Source organism: Grampus griseus (assembly GCF_964374135.1).
Source record: "Grampus griseus genome assembly, chromosome: X".
Lineage (NCBI taxonomy): Eukaryota > Metazoa > Chordata > Mammalia > Artiodactyla > Delphinidae > Grampus > Grampus griseus.
In genome coordinates this window covers 6748728-6764346 of record NC_138999.1, presented here as the reverse complement: position 1 = coordinate 6764346, position 15619 = coordinate 6748728, and the positions used below count along the sequence as shown (strand labels likewise).

At 47.9% G+C, this 15619-nt stretch overlaps 1 protein-coding gene across 3 annotated transcripts in view; it reads right to left on the bottom strand.

Annotated features, from left to right (window-relative positions):
• Positions 1 to 15619, bottom strand: part of TBL1X (transducin beta like 1 X-linked) — a 229793-nt gene that overhangs the window by 198668 nt on the left and 15506 nt on the right. Inside the window, exon 2 of one of the 3 annotated variants that reach the window (XM_082680772.1) lies at positions 9034 to 9107. The exons of the other annotated variants lie outside the window; for them this stretch is intronic. The gene's annotated coding sequence lies outside the window, so the exon portion shown is untranslated. The remainder of the gene's footprint in view (positions 1 to 9033; positions 9108 to 15619) is intronic. 3 annotated transcript variants of the gene reach the window in all.

Sequence of the window (15619 nt, the reverse complement as noted above, 5' to 3'; positions counted from 1 at the left end):
AATCCGGGGCCGGTGATTTCGGGTTGTGATGGACGAGCTGGGGGGCTTTCCTCCCCCTTATATTCTCCATCAATCTGCCTGGAGCTTGAAGGGGAAATGGTTTCTCTCATCTGAGCACTGCAAACAAAAGGAGCATGCCCCACATGGGGCTCAGGCACCGCCTGCACCTGGATTTTAACCACCCAAAGCACCCTCTTGCCTTCCGGGGGGGCTGTTGCCACCTGCCCCGGCCACTTCGGCCGCCAAGAAAGTCAAGGGGATCTTTCACGGGTGCTTGTGTAACAGCCTCAACTCATTCCGTCCCCTTCTGCTCCATTCATGCTCCACTGGAGTTTTGCGAGAGAAGATATTACTCACGCTTAACTTTAAGTCATAAATGAGTACAAGCAGACACTGGTGAACTCCCAGTAATGACTGTGGATGACGTAACCATACTGCGCCGTACTGATGTCCTGCTTTTGATGCTGCTCTAAGCTTATGTAAGACGTCACCATTGGAGGAACCTGGTTGACAGCACACAGGACCTCTCGGCGCTATCTCTGCAACTTCTTGTGGTCTATAATCAACCAAAATAAATCGTTTTCAATGAAAATTACCTAAATAAATTTTAAAAAAAATCAAACACAGTCTCTGTTACTGGTCCTCTGGAGAACTAAAAAGCGGCAAACCCAAAGGAAGCCAACGAATCCTCAGAAGGTCTTCCTGGTCGTTAAAAACTCAGTGCCACAGACACAGGCAGTGAACCAGGAGAAAAATCTCTTTCTGTAACTAGCAAGAAAAAAGGTCTCCTACTGCCTTAAAATGTAATATCCTGCAAGTACTTGACATGAACAATCTGAAAATGAAATTAAGAAAATATCATTCACAAAAGCATCGAAAAGAATACACCCGAAACTCTAAAACATAAAGCACGAACCAGTGCCAACATTACAACTCAACCTCCACTAAGCCTGACGTTCCATAATGCTGAGTCATGCTCAGCTCCCTTCCCGGCAAGGCTCTGCAGGAGTTAAGTTGGTCTTCCATCATCATCAAAAGCTAACAGGTGGGCTTCCCTGGTGGCGCAGTGGTTGAGAGTCCGCCTGCCGATGCAGGGGACACGGGTTCGTGCCCCGGTCCGGGAAGATCCCACGTGCCGCAGAGCGGCTGGGCCCGTGAGCCATGGCCACTGAGCCTGCGCGTCCAGAGCCTGTGCTCCGCAACGGGAGAGGCCACAGCGGTGAGAGGCCTGCGTACCGCAGAAAAGGAAAAAAAAAAAAAGCTAACAGGTGACACCAGGACCACATCCAGTTGCTACAATGCATGGTATTAAAAATGAGTGATCTTTAAGAAGCACACACCCACCCAATCAATCACCCATCTAGTCTCTCAATCATGTATGTATAAGCGACAGGGAAAAGCAGCCACTGGCAGCTGGGAGCCGGCCTGGCACTCACCGCTAGGCTGCCGCCTTCTCCTGCTGGAACAGAAACAATTCAGAGACCACTCATCTCAGACAGGGACACGATTCCATAAACCCTGCCCAACTCTTTTAAGGTCTTCTCAGCACCCTGTGACTGAGATGTCCCACAGTCCCCTCAATGCGATGCAAGGTCAACAAACCCAACCTCATCCAACTACAGCTTTGTGTGTTCCTGGAGACTATTTGGCTGAAGGACATTGTACCTAGGAATGCAGGTGAGGACAAATGCCTTTTAAAGAATGAGTCTCAGCATACAGATGGCCAACAGGCACATGAAAAGATGCTCAACATCACTATCAGGGAAATGCAAATCAAAACTACAGTGAGGTATCACCTCACACCGGTCAGAATGGCCATCATCAAAAAATCTACAAACAATAAATGCTGGAGAGGGTGTGGAGAAAAGGGAACCCTCCTACACTGTTGGCGGGAATGTAAGTTGGTGCAGCCACTACGGAAAAGAGAATGGAGGTTCCTCAAAAGACTAAAAATAGAGTTGCCGTATGACCCTGCAATCCCACTCCTGGGTATATATCTGGAGAAAACTATAATTTGAAAAGATACACGCACCCCAATGCTCACAGCAGCACACTTCACAATAGCCAAGACAGGGAAACAACTGAAATAACCATCAACAGATGAAGGGATAAAGAAAATGTGGTGCATATATATATATATACATACATACATACATATATATATACATATACACAATGGAATACTACTCAGCCACAAAGAAGAATAAAATAATACCATTTGCAGCAATAGGGATGGACTCAGAGATTTTCAAACAGTTAAGTCAGAAAGTGAAAGACAAATACCATAGGAAGTCTAACATATGACACAAATGAACATATCTACTAAACAGAAACAGACTCATAGGCATAGAGAACAGACTTGTGGTTGCCAAGGGGGGGTGGGGGAGGGATGGGGGGAGGGATGGATTGGGAGTTTGGGATTAGCAGATGCAAACTAGTACATACAGAGAATGGATAAACAAGGTCCTACTGTAGAGCACAGGGAACTCTATTCAATATCCTGTGATAAACCATAATGGAAAAGAAAATGGAAAAGAATATGTGTGTGTGTGTGTGTATACATATAAATATATATAAAAAACTGAATCACTTTGCTGTACACCTGAAACTAACACAACATTGTAAATGACCTATACTTCAATTAGAAAGTCTCACACTTTATCTCACCTGAAACAGACAAGATGAAACCGCTTACAGGACTTATCTATATGAATTGCAAATCACAACAAAGCACTTTCCTTTCAATTTTTAAAAACTGACTCTACCACCATTGGAAGCCACCCATCCTTTACCACTTAGGTATTTTTAATGAAACGAACTGCGTGTATTTGGTTTTAAGACCAAGTTGAGAAATTATTAACTTGACACAGTGGTGGTTACATGTTCCACCAAGCGGCACGGAATATTCCCATCACTGCAGAAGCTGTCATTGTAAATCTGCCGTTTGTTCTTAAAACACCTACTCAATGACGGAGCTCCAGCGTCCAGCACCCACAACACCTGAAGGCAAAGGAAGGAGCTGCTCAGAAAAGCTTGTGTTCACAGATTAAAACAACCTGAAACATACACACAAACGCAGCACCTCCTCATACTACCTCGATTCTCTTCCTAGCATCATTTGGGGGAGGGGCTGTCCTGATAAAACCAAGCATCATCCGGAAGTCCGGACACCACGGACGGGCTTCCATGGTGGGTCCAAACATGTTTCGGATGAGGTACAGTGGATTTTTCTCAACAAGCGATTTAAGGCACAGATGTTATCCTCATCTTAAACGATATCATTATACCTTGAAAAGATTCTGTTGGGTTAGACCATTAGACTCTGCCGGTACTTGACGACTTTTGATCTGAAATGGGAATGCCGCTTCTTTCAACCTAATATGGGTGCAAAATAATTCTTTAATATATAAAACCGAAGTCCAAAATTTGGTTTACACCTGTGCCAGCGTGGAGATGCAAAGTTCTTCCTTTCAAGAAAGAAAGAACCTGCCCATCCTCCATGGCTCTGTTCTGAGCAGCCCCACGACTGAACAAGGCCATTTCTCTCTACCCATCAGGCAATCTCCACTCCAGAGCTCACGGTGGGGGGGCGGGGGGGCCTGGCTCAAACTTTATCAGATACGTGTCGAGGTCCTGAGGCTTTCCTTACTCAGTCCCGTCCCCCATTTATCTCTCACAGGTCTTTGTCCCTCATTAAAACACTTGAACCTCTCACTGCATCTCCAGAGGGACCAGAGGACACAACTATCGAGGCTGGCCAAAAGGTGCGTTCGGATTTTTCCGAAACCCGAACTTTGGGGCCAACCCAATGTTACAACGCTGACTGCTTTCAGGCCGTTAAAGTCCCTGAAAATAGACACCTGTGTATGTGTGTGTATCTAATACCCGGGGACACACACTGTGTATACACACAGAGTCAATTTTCATGATTTGAGGATACGGTATTCGTGAATTTGCCTACCTGCTAAATCTATCTGTAGCCCCAGATCCAGACCTGAGGTGGTGTGGTCACTTAAGGACCAAGCACGGGGTGAAAAGGTCGAGCCGCTGGTGCACACGTTCCCAGTTCAGGTGGAATGAGGCCTCGTGCTACCTTCTTGTTTCAGCTCCCAGGCCGTAAGCCAGTGTGCTCTCCGTGGGCTATTTACTGCCACGTGTTTTGCATTTCTGTGCTTTTGTTGGTGACATCTCTGCTTAGAACAGCCCCCAAGCACGGTGCTGCAGCGCTGTCTGGTGTTCCGAAGGGCAAGACGGCTGTGCTGTGCGGTAGGGAGGGAACACGTGTGTTGGAGAAGCTTGGTTCAGGCATGAGCTACAGGGCTGCTGACCGCGACTTCAACATGGATGAATCAACAGTATACAGTTAATAAGGTGTCTTTAAGCAGAAACACACGTAAAACAAGGTTATGCAGTGATTGGTTGATGAAAATAACGTGGCCAGAGGCCTGCAGGAACCGAACCCTCTGTTTCCCCTAGAAGCAAAGCTTCGATGAGGTCTCAGCAACTGTACACGTTCAACTACCGCGAATAAGGAAAATCGACCATACATGTAAGCCACATGAAGATGTAGCCATCACTAATCTCCACTCGACCTAAAAAAACCCTAAAACCATTCTTCTGTGTCTTCCTATTGCACAGACATCCCTGTATGGAATGACACGGTGGCCCCTCCCACGCTCAGCTTTTCCCCTGTGCTCATCCCTTTATGATCCCTTCACTACATCAGGGCAAAAGCTAAGCGACTTCACGTGTAGGCCCTCTGCCCACAGCCCTTCTGTACAGGCGAAGTTTGGTTCCAACACACGACAAAGGCAGCTGCGAATGGAAAAAGCCGGAGCCAAAGAGAATGAAATGACAGACGATGGGAAGCGGAGATAAACCCCTGCCCTCTCTCTGGAGCGCATCCGCCCTAGCAGGCATCCCTGCAGCCCCCTTCCATTGGCACGGCTCCACCTTGCTTGGGAGGAGCTCTCAGAGAAGCTCTGGACCCCGTCTGCACTTCTGAAGTGAGAAACGGACGGCAAAGACACAGTACTCAGGGCAAGAAGCCAACGCCGGTTACAAAACACGGTGTGTTAACTCTTTTTTCCTCTTTTATAACTCCCCTAAGAACAGATGTAATAATGTTTCCAAGAAAGCAAACCAGCAGAAAAAGAGGGCTAAAGGTGGAAACTTCTTCCGTAATGTAAGCCATCCCAGCAGTGAACCAGTTTAACATGGCTGCTTTCCTGGAGAATTGTTCTGACCCAAATTCTGAAGGGACCAAACACAGCAACCAGGAAGGGAATCTTCTTAAAAGGCACCAAAGCCTATTTAAACAAATCTGCAAAAGATTACTGATTTTTCAATGAAGATTCTCAAGCTATACATTTTAATATAAAATTAACTACGGCTTTTTTGTTTGTTTGTTTTGCTTTGTTTTTTGTTTGTCTGGTCGGTTTGGGTTTTACACCAAATAGTCTATGACCTGATCACCCAAGGACTTTTCAGAGAAAAAAGCAGAAAAAAAAATCCCTCCATGTGTGATGCTTGTCACATGCGGTACAAGCTTGTATATCCTCCAAAGAAAGCTTCGATAATGAGATAAAGGTAACCGTATTCCTCACTTCTGTTTAGACTAAGTGTCTGAACTTGATTTTCTCCAACAGGGTCCAAACTGGCCTTTAGTTAAGTCACATCCACCTGACTAGATAATCAAGAAATGCTCTCAGACCTCAATTCTAAGACAACCCCACAGAATGGAATCTGCTGGAAGGTGGGCCTCTCCCGACTCCTGTTCAAGGCAGTTTAGTCATTGAAAGTTCCAGGGAACATAATTATTACAGCGCATTCCCTAACAAGTGACAAGAGAACATTCCAAAGACAGCTTTCTGGCCACCGGGTTTCACCATACACAGTTCTTACCGCTGCGAGTGATAGAGCAACCCCCCATAACACCAGTAACTCAGACTAGGGGCTGAGGACAGTCTTGAAAACGGATCTACCACGTTGTGTGCTGGAACCTTTTGGAGAGCATGTGGCCCAAGTGATCAGCTGACAGAAGAAAAACGATGATTCCTTTATTCTCTTGGGGCCAGTGTCAAGTGGGTGGTTAATGATAGCATTAGGCCTAAAATTCAATCCTTCTGCTCTTATTCAAGCGCTCTTTCCAGGGAAACTTCAGTCTTGGTATCGGACCAAAAAAAAAAAAAAGAATTATAACCTACAGTTATATGGGTCTTCTTTGATTTAATGCAGTTAATCTTGGATAAGGTCAGGAACTGACTTGCGTTGGCTCAAATAACCCCAATTTCCAATCAGGAGGACCCACCTACTTGTAAAAGTCTTCACTCTCCATTATACGTGTTCCACAGGCAGACCGTGAGCGCAGGTACCCTGTGAGAAGTCAGATGCCAGGAAGGTCATGGGCAACTCTCCACTGATAAATTACACAATCATCAAAGGAACGTGGAGACGGCTTGTAACGCCAGTTCCCAGTTCTTTAAACCACAGTGAAGTGAGAGGAGAAATACCATCTCCATCAAGCATAAAGAGTTCCTAGAGAGTGTTCTGGAAAGCTGAATAAGACACTGCCCCGTGGCACCGATAAGAAGAAGGCTGGAAGTAAATGACCACTGGAATCTCCCTCAATCACACTGTCTGAGTCACAGGTCACAAACTCAGCCTATTGCCAAAAGTTTACTGTTTGTCCTCGAAAGCACATCTTCCAACATATTCCCTGCGTTCCCCACGGCTTCATCCCGCCGCTCCTCTCCCCTTCGCGCACGCACACACCCACCCACCCCCAATCTCAACAACACTCTACTCCGTAAGCGACAGTAACATGAATCACGTTCTGCTGTGAGACAAGAATCGGTGCTCAGAACGTCTTGCTACAGGCACGCCCAACAGAAAGGGAAGTTCCATTTCCTCCTCAGTGCCGTTCAGCTCAACTTGTTCGCCATGAGTAACAGTCCAGGTGCCTCTTGAGGGGAGGGGGGTATCGGGTCTAACAAGGTGAGGGTCCCTTTCCCCAAACCTGACTCCAGTTTCCTAACCACTAAGTTCCAAGGGATGGGCTCATTTTCATGTAAGTTGTATTTTAGACAGAAGGACAGCTGGAAAAATTGCCAAGGTCGGTAGCATAACGTGACACTGCTAGACCTGCATGTGGAAATGCGGCAGCTCAGGGCCTTTCTCATTTTGTAGTTCACATAATTTTCATTTAGTTCACATACTTCTATTTCATCTCCTCCTTTACTCCATGCGACCTCCTAGGTCACCTGCTTTGTCAGACACACCAACTTGGTGCCCTCACAGCCCAGGAGGTGACAGGGCAGCCAACAAGGTGGTAGAGAAGAACTGACACCTCAAAGGCACAGAGGACAGATGGTGGTGGCCAGAGGCGGGGGGAGAGGGGATGTGGGTGAAGAGCATCAAAGGTGCAGACTTCCAGCCGTAAAATACGTTAAGTCCCGGGACCTCCCTGGCGGTCCAGTGGCTAGGACTCCGCGCTCCCAATGCAGGGGGCCCGGGTTCCATCCCTGGTCTGGGAACCAGATCCCACACGCCACAGCGGAAGATCCCGCAAGTGCGACTGAGATCCAGCGCAGCCAATAAATACATACATACATACATGCATGCATGCATACATGCATGCATACATACATACATACATACATAAGTGAGTAAGTCCGGGGGATTCAACGTAACACATGACTGTAGTTAACAATACTGGAGAGTATATCTGAACGTTGCTAAGAGAATAAATCTTAAAAGTTCTCATCACGGGACTTCCCTGGTGGCGCAGTGGTTAAGAATCCGCCTGCCAATGCAGGGGACACGGGTTTGAGCCCTGGTCCGGGAAGATCCCACATGTATCCCATGGACGGAGCAACTAAGCCCGTATGCCACAACTACTGAGGCCGTGTGCCACAACTACTGAAGCCCACGCACCTAGAGCCCATGCTCCGCAACAAGAGAAGCCACCGCAATGAGAAGCCCACGCACCGCAACAAAGAGTAGCCCCTGCTCGTCGCAACTAGAGAAAGCCCGCGTGCAGCAACGAAGACCCAACGTGGCCAAAAATAAATAAATAAAGATTAAAAAAAAAGATCTCATCACAAGAAAAAGAAATGAGTAACTATGTGTGATGATGGATGTTAACTAAACCTATTGTGGTGATCACATCACAATGTTTACATATATCAAATAATTATGTTACACACCTTCGGCTAATACGTTATATGTCAATTATATCTCAATTTTTAAAAAATGAAATGAAAATAAAAAAGGACAGTTGAAGGATGGAACTGTCTCTGTGGGTCCTGACCCCCCGCCCCTGCATCCCACAAGCCAGGAGATGTCTTTTCTCAACAGGGAATCAGGAAGAACAAAAGCCTTGCTCTCACAACTACTGTACTAAAGACACAATCAAGGAGAACCATTTCATTTAAACAGCACTCAACCGAGGGGGAAAGGGAGAGAACGAAAGAGAGAAATAGAAAGTTCTGCACAACAGAGTTACTTCCGTAACTTGCTGGTCGCCCCGAGAAGTGATACTTGGCTGATCTGATGACAGCCAATTCTAGGTGACACAGCATCCTCTAGAGCAAGTGCTTCCGCAGCCAGCTTTTTAGCAGAAAATCTCTATCTGCTTGCTGTGCACGACGATGCGGGTGGGAATAGACAGGCTTTCACTCCCTCACTCACAGCACTGTCCTCTGCTTGTCCCGCCAGCAAGTCAGATCCTCTGATTTTTTTTTCATACCCTCAACATTTCAATCACCAAAATAAAACAACACTTGTGTGAGAGGAGGAAGGAGGCTGTCAGCCTCTCAGTGACACGGCTCCCTCCTCTAATGAGGTCAAAACTTTCTTTTGGCCACAAAGCAACCGAGTGTCAACACGCTAAGGCATCAGCCCCCAAAGACTGGAAACAGAATTTACAGCAAGAGACAAAAGGCTGGTCCATGGAAACACGATAAACGACCCTTAGCCATGCAGCACAACGTGCACTGCAAAGGACACCATGAGCAACTGACCCATAATTACCGTGTGCTTGCTACGGTGCAGGGCCGAAAGGAAACCTAAGGCGTGATCTCTGCTGTCAAGTACTTGCAGTCTTGCTGGTGAGGAAAGAGAAAATACATGCGTAAGAGAAACAGTGGGCAAAAGGCCACCTGGAAAAAAAGAGTATTAAGCTCATAATGGAAATCTTCTAATAAAAAACAGATTTTCCAACACCAAATAAATGGTCCATTTATTAGGCTGTGCAAAAAAAAAAAATTAATAAAATTTAAAGAATTAATACAGTACCAAGCCGATGAGAATAAGTCACAGAAATCACAGAGACCTAGCCAAGACCCTTGGGCTGTAACCTGCTTCCACACAGCCATCTGGGAGAGATTAAACAACTCCTTTTTCCTCGGGAGGGCTTTATGTCTTTATATGGAAAGGACTGCCAATTGCCCTTCCCAGTGGAGACAGTCCTGCAAGATGTGGTGCTCAAACTTCAAAGTGCACGACAGTCACCTGGAAACTGCATCTGTGCAGGGCTCTTCAGCCTGGGCACATGTGGACCCAGGCCAGGTAATTCCTTGTGGGGGACCGTCCTGTGCACTGTTCCATGCTGAGCAGCGTCCCTGGCCTCTACCCACTAGATGCCAGGAGCACCCTCTCCCCTAGTTACAACAGAATGTCTCCAGATGTTGCCAGATTGCCCCCCCACCACCTGCCCAGCTGAGAACCCCTGTTCTAAGATGGAACCAAGGAAGCTACCTATTTCACAGGCACCTGCTGCTTCCAACATCCAACTACGGGGCTATTTTCCTGGATATAACTGGGTGCATCAGTCTCGTCCACTGGGGTCATCTTCCTTCCCACACACCAACAGGGCAGAAAGTATCACAATCCCGCTTCTTCCCTCTTGCCTCTTAACACACGTGCCTTTTGCCCCCTTTGCTGTGTGACTCTGCATGACCTCCCGACTGGAACAGCCCTCCCCAGCCCATGGATGTGGGATCTGGCCACGACACTTGCTCCGGTCAACGAGCATTAGTGGGAAGGACAGGCAGAGGTTTTAAACGTGACTGCGTGACGTAGCTTGGCTTCTTCTTATACCAGATAGGAGGGGCAGAAGTACATGCCCCAAGAGGCTACTAGCCTCAGGAGGAGGAGATTAGGAGCTCAGTCCTAAACCCAGCCCAGAGCCTGACCAGGCCTCCCTGATCCCACCCAGCTGAGCCCAGAAGAGCCACACCTCACCACCCACTGACCAGTAAGCAAGAAATAAGTGCTTGGTGCTCTTTTCAGCAGCACATATATTAAAACTGGAAAGATACAGGGATTAACATGGCCCCTGTACAAGGGTAACAAAAATTCATGAAGCATTCCGTATTTTTGATGGAAACTAAACTTTCGGTGGTGAGCACGCTCCAGCATACAGAGATGTCAAAATACGGTACTGTACACAGAAAACTTACATGTTATAAACCGTTACCTCAATTTTAAAAAATTCTGTAAAGAAATAAGTGCTTGTTTCTGTAAGCCTTTGTATGCGGGGGTGCTGTTTGTTACACATCATCAGCAAAGCAGAAAGCTGACTGATACACTCCCCAAATATTTCTGAACCAAAATGCTGATTAACAAGTGGATATTATTATGACTTTTCTGTCCCTACCCCCACCTGTCTTCCTCCACTCTTGTATGGAACCACAAACCCACCAATTCAGTCCCCATAAAGGCACACATGGTATCTTTGAAGTCCTGGGGGCCAGGTCCCACTCTTCTCACATCGTGGTGGTCTTTCCCACAGCTGACTCAGACTGTGAGACACTAACTCCAGGGAATAGTTCTGTCAGAGTCCCCGAGAGACCCTCAAACTGACAGTGGCAGGGCCACCCACCAACTATGGAGTTCTTGGGAAGGAGAGGCTCTAGACATACAAATGTGTTCGATCAGCACCAAAAATCCCAGGTCCTTCCAAGACAGAAAACAACCGGGTGTGCTCAGAGGTAAATCAAGACTCAGCCAGTGGCTCCACCTCAGTGAAAGGCAGGCACACCGACCAAACAGCTCCACGACTTCTGAATCATTCAAGAGACAAACAGCAAATATTAAATAAATATACAAACCTTGCAGGGCTCAGAGGAACAAATTAAGAGACAGAAACAAAGGAAATAAGTCTCCTTGGAGACTGTCAATGGAGCCAGAGAATAATGGCCCCCAGACAGTCCCATGCCCTAATCCCTGGGCCCTGTGACAGTGTTACCGTGCATGGCCAAAAGGACTCTGCAGATGCGATGAAGTTAAGGATGCTGAGCAGGGGAGATTATCTTGGATGGGGGGGGAGGGCAATGTAATCACGTGAGCCCTAAAAAGTGGGCAATCTCTCCAGGCTGTGGTCAGAGAGACACGTGACCAAAGAGGAATGATCAGAGATGCTGCACTGCTGGGTTTGAAGATGGAAGAAGGGGCCATGAGCCAGGGAATGCAGGCGGCCTCTAGAAGCAGGAAGAGGCAAGGACTGGCTTCTCCCGAAAGCCTCTGGAAAAGAAGGCGGCCCCACTGACACAGGGAGACCCATCTCAGACTTGCAACCTCTGCAACTATAAGATAACAGAGCGGAGTCGTTCAAGGCAGGAAGTTTGGGGTCATCTGTCCCAAGAGTGACAGGAAACTAACACAGTCAATTATAAGATCAACGGAGAAAACACACATGACCTTCAGCCTTACCAATAAGCTCTCTGTTCAAGGCACAGACACCCCAGAAAGTCGTGCCTATGGAGAGCTGGGGAAAAATCAGCCTCCATATTCTCCCACCTGACCCCGGAACGGTAATTTATGGCTCTACAGAGGCAGAAGGCTTATACATTCAGAAAAGTAAACAACTCTACGACTCTGTCTCAGTCTAAGCCGGCGTTGTGGCTTCAGGGAGGCCCCAGAACGCAGCCAAAGTCTAGCTGGTTGGAACCCCGCGACCCCAGAGCAACTTCACACTACCCCCTTGGGGACTACAGGCTTCCTACGTCTCACACCAAGAAAGGACCCTCTAAAATCCCATCCAGGGACTTCTCTGGTGGCTCAGTGGTTAAGAATCCGCCTGCCAATGCAGGTTCGAGCCCCGGCCCGGGAAGATCCCACATGCCGCGGGGCAGCTAAACCTGTGCGCCACAACTACTGAGCCTGCGCTCTAGGGCCCACGAGCCACAACTACTGAGCCCACGCGCCACCACTACTGAAGCCCACATGCCCTGGAGGCCGCGTGCCGCCAACTACTGAGCCTGTGTGCTGCAACTACTGAAGCCCGTGGGCCTAGAGCCCGTGCTCCACAACAAGAGAAGCCACCGCAATGAGAAGCCTGCGCACCCGCAATGAGAAGCCCGCGCACCGCAACGACGAGTAGCCCCCGCTCGCCGCAACTAGAGAAAGCCTGCACACGGCAAAGAAGACCCAGTGCAGCCAAAAATAAATTTAGAAAATAAAATGCCGTCCAAAAGGCAGCACAAAAGAGGGGTCAGCAGACACAGCTTTAACTGACCACAACTGTTTTCTAGGTTGAAATTTAGGGGAAGAGATGGAACTAAAGAGAAGGAGAAGGCAGATACAGTGTACGCCCAATTGGAAGCTGAACTGGAAATGGTCTTATAAAACATGGCTCCTTCTGTGAACCGTTTTCCATTTCAACGTCATCTGAAAGGAGCAGCCCGTGCCCCGGGTTTACCCAGCCCGTAACATTCTTCCACCTGATTCCCCACCCCAGGCCCCAAGCCCTCCTTGATTACCCAGAGATTCCACAAAACGTTCACCAAGAAACTGGAATAACACACACTACAACATGGACACGCCTCAAAGACCTAACGCTAAGGGAAGAAAGCTAGACAGCAAAGGGTACATATTGTGTGATTCCATTTATAGAAGATGTCCGGAATAGGCAAATCCACAGGGACAAAAAGCAGATCATTGGTTGCCAGGGGCTGGGTGGAGAGGGGATTTGGGAAGTGATGGCTTAATGGGTAAGGGGTTTCTTTCAGGGTGATAAAAATGCTACAGAATTAGACAGTGGCTATGACTGCACAACTCTGTAAAAATACCAGGAAAGTACTGAGTTATACACACTTTGAATGAGTGAGTTGCATGGTATGTAAGTTATATCTCAATAAAGCTGTCATATTAAAAAATAGGAGAAGAAGAGAGAGGAAGAGGAAACAACCACTAAGATATCAGCCAATGATTACAAGTCACTGCAAACTTTAAAAAATTTAACCATCCCAAGGAGGTTAGTTTACTTAACAAGCCTGCAATCCTGCGCACCAGCCCACTCCACAGTAAAGATTCTGGAACGCCTGAGCAGAGGTCGGTAGCAAACTGTGACCAGAGGTGGTTTATGGAACGGGCTGAGGAGCAAAGTGGGACGCCTGGGGCTCACGATGAAATGCAGGAAGACGATTCTGCAAAAGTAACCGTTCTCAGTAATTTAAAGCAACCCTCTATAATGAAAGTATTCTCTCTCTCCAAAATAAAAAAACAATGGTAACAAATACACTGGCTACGGCAGCAAACGTCTACTGATAACTTCCGGCTGCTCCAGGTCAGCAGATTCAGATTAGACTCCCGAAAAGCAAACTGAAAGTAAAATACGTTGACTGGCTTGGGCTGGCTGTTTCAGACGGGAGGGGATGGGATGGACAAAGGATAGGTATTGCTCCCCTGTGAGAGGAAAGGCAGGTGAGCAGCCTTAAGATTGCAGTGGACCCAGCAGCATGGGGAGCCCCTGGCGCAGGGCCTGGGTCCAATCCCGCCCCACCTGGGCCTGGACCATTTCCTCAGAAGGTGACCCCGGCAACCGCAGACAGGGCGCAAGTCAGATTCCACAAGAGTCGGCAGGGTATCACGGCCGGCGTTTGGCGTTCATCAGCACGCCGACCCACGCATCCCGAGTTATTCCTGGTATTAGCCCCTTGACATAATAAGGAAGCCAAGAGGAAAGACGGACACATCCAAGCGTACAGAAATGGGAAGCTTGGTGGTTAAGACCATGAGCAACGTTATAAGGAACAGTCTAGGAGAGAAACATTTGGAACAACTAACAGTCACAGTCTACAAAGACTTCCTCTAAGGCACGTGTGGGCCTCAGACCAGGAGCATCAGTGTCAGCTGGGAACTTGCTGGAAATGCAGAGTCTCGGGCCCCGCCCAGATTTACTGACTCAGAAATTCTGGGGATGGGGCCTGGCAACCTGTGTTTTCACAAGCCCTCCACAGGGCACTGGTACACAATGAAGTTTGAGAACCAGTGGTAAGGTCACAAAAATATTTACAGCAGCACTATTCATAATAACCCCCAAAATGGAAACAACCCAGGTGTCCAACAACGCGTGAATGGATCCACGGTGGTGCGTCCATACCTGATGGAATCCTACCCAGTCATAAGAGGGGATGAATTAGTGACACAGGCCACAACATGGATAAAGCCGAAAATCACCAGGCCGAGTGAAAGAAGCCAGGCAAAATAATGAGCACACAGTGTGCAATTTCACTGATACAGAATTCTAGGATATGCAAACCAACCCATCTAGTAATAGAAAGCCATCAATGGTTGCCCGGAGGTGGGGGGAAGCAGAGAGAGATTACAGAAAGGCACAGGGAAATGTGGAAGCCACGAAAATACGTGTTATCTTGATATGCACGTGTCCGAGAAGCCAGCACCACACTCAAGACAGCAAACATAGGAGAAAACTGATGACCGTGCACACCTTATATACGCCTGGTTTACTGTACTTTAATTATACCTTAACAAAGGGGTAAAAAAAAGCAAGCAAGCAGATGGTGCAAAACCAGTGTAATATGATCCCATATAGATAAAAACGGAAGACTACACAGTTGTACATGGACAGCTGAACATGCCAGAAACAGAATCTACCACATCACACTGTGGACTGCTAATATCGGTTATTCTGCCGGAGGAGCTGGGAGTTACAACCCCACAGTGCGGGGATTCAGGGAAATCAGCATATTCTTAGGTATCACCTTAGAAACAGGACCGAGCTTAGAACAGGAAAAAGAAACAAAACCCAGAATCTGTTCAGAGGAAAAGCCTTGCATTTTGGAAGCCCCCAAAGCAAGGCCGGCTGCAGGGGTGCAGGCAGGGTGAGGGCCCCCCCCCCTCGGGTAGCAACAAGTGCCGCAGGGGTGCGGGGCAGCTCCTGCTGGGAGATGCAGGGCAGAGAAGGGGATGCACGCAGGTAAGCGGTCTGGGGCCCAGGCAGGGGGCCCTGAACTTCTCAGGGGGCTCAAAGGTTGACCAGATGAAGAGAACAAGGGGTGGAGGCCTGGCTATTGTGACACCCTGCACACTGCACGCTCCGCACTCCGCACAGCAAATGAAAACCCTATAGAAACCAAAACCCTGGAGGGAGGGCCTTAAGCAGATGCACTGAAAGGCTGGGCTCACGGCAGCCACTCCCTTCCAGCACAGTCATCAACATGGAGAGTCTTCACTCAGGATCATCCGCCCTCCTTTCTCAGTTCTTGGGGAAGAGATAAGGATGAAGTGCGATTTCCAGATCAAACCCCAGACGTCTCGCGTAATTTCGCTGTTTATTTGTAAATGAATACTTCTAAAGGAATTTCTTTTCCCT